Genomic DNA, 1,999 nt, shown 5'->3' on the forward strand with positions numbered 1-1,999 from the left:
AGTGCTGGGATTACAGGCTTGAGCCACCGCGCCCGGCCCCTAAATGTTATGTTTTTTCCTACTAATTTTGAGTATCTCGGCTTCCTGCTCCTTAACTTACATTCTCTCAAGAGCCAAGGAGCCGAGCTCGGTCTCAGTCTCGCTACTGTCAGGTCCCAGGTTGTGTTGGGTGGCTCTGCTGCTTTTGCGGAGCTGGTGGTTTTGCACCAGCACTTTTGCCAGTAGAGCGCACTAGCATTTTCTCAGTTGCTGCACCGTTCTTAGCGCCCAACCGGACATTTCCTGTTCACCAGGTCCTTATGTTCTCGGTGCTGTCACTTTCTTGGTTCTCTCACCGCTACTATCTGTAGGGCCAAGGTCCCTATAGGGTCTTGGGGTGTCCCTTATGCTGTGTTGAGGCGCAGAATCTGAGAAATAAAGAGACAGGACACAGAAGTATAAGGAAAACGCAGCTGGGCTGGGGGCGGGGCGCGGGCTGCACAACCTGTAAACGGAGGCAGGTGAGGCCCAGAATGTCCAGAAGGGTCTGTGTTTATTGGGTATAGGTTAGGGGGCAGGGTAGTGAGTGAAGTGATCTTTAAGGATAGTGATTAGGGTCGTGAGCAATAAAACCAGGGGTCCACCCCCATTAGGTCACCTAGGCTAGGAGGTGGGCCGTGTGCAGCAAGGGGGTGCAGTATGCAGTTTTACATGTATCTATATGGAAATAACTGGTAAGATACTCTTTAGGCACTCAGAATATATGAACTAATATATGATTATATAGGGAGAGGATTATCTAAAGGGAAATAGCTGAGTAGTAACAATATAAACTGAGATTTCTTCAATCCCTAATTCTATAAGCTAATATGTGATTATATATAAAGGATTATATAAAAGGGAATAACTGAGTAGTAACACTATAAACTGAGATATTCTTCAGGCCCTAATTGTGCCAGGATTCTGCTTAGCTCTCTTTCCTCGGTACCTATATGGGGGGTTACCCACATGTATCTCCTAGGAATTTCCTGAACCCGGTTTTATGATGGAGAATGGTGATTGCAGCCAGCCGCTGTACCCACTAGTAATTTCGTAGTACCGTTAGCCGGCGCTTTTCCTGTCACAACACATTAAACAGGTTAAAACACATTAAACGGCTTAAAACACATTAAAATGCTACAACACATTTTTCTGTCACGACACATTTAAACAGAGTGGATTCATTCCTCCAAACAGGATGTTTAGGCGTCGAGGCACCGCTCCTTTCTAAGAGCCCGCAGTTTCTTTCTAGCAGTACCGTTTACGGCGCCAAAACAAATATTTGTTTGGCAACACCAGCGCAATCCGCTGGGTGCCAGCGCTTGCTGAGTCCCAGCGCTGCCAGTTTCTCCTTAGAGAGGTCTTAGTAGCGCAGAGCCCTAGCGGACAGGTTCCGGTGGCAGCAATGCTCATTTCCTGGAAACAGTTCGTTCTTGGCCCCTGAAGCCTCTTTAACCCCTGCAATCTGTAGCGCTCCGTTCTCTGCAAGGTTTGCTTAGCGTCCGTTTCATTTCGGTTTCTTTTCTCGCTATGTTGTCGAAATTACAGTTTGTTTTGGTTCTATGTAATCTGTAAAATTTTATCGTTTTTCATTTGTCTACTAATCTTAGTGCATTGTTTACTACTAAGCCTCATAATAGCTGGCTTGCCTCCGCCCACGGGTTCCGGAGCGCATCAATACCCAGGGTGATGGTAGCGCTAAAGGCTCTGCCTCCTTGATCAGCACAAATGCTTGTGTCCTGCTCTGAGGCTTAAGCGATAGGGCAACATTTTTTTGGCTATGCGAAGCGGGCTTGGGATTCCGCAGAGGTGGCGCCAGAGCCCCATCCTCCACCTGTTCTGCGTTCAGAATATTGTCTCTACTAAAAATACAAAAATTAGCTGTGTGTGGTGGCAGACGTCTGTAATCCCAGCTACTCGGGAGACTAAGGCAAGGAGAATCGCTTGAACAAGGGAGGCGGAGGTTGCGGTGAGCCGAGAT

This window comes from Cebus imitator, unplaced genomic scaffold, assembly GCF_001604975.1.
Source record: "Cebus imitator isolate Cc_AM_T3 unplaced genomic scaffold, Cebus_imitator-1.0 Scaffold80, whole genome shotgun sequence".
In the NCBI taxonomy this organism is placed as follows: domain Eukaryota; kingdom Metazoa; phylum Chordata; class Mammalia; order Primates; family Cebidae; genus Cebus; species Cebus imitator.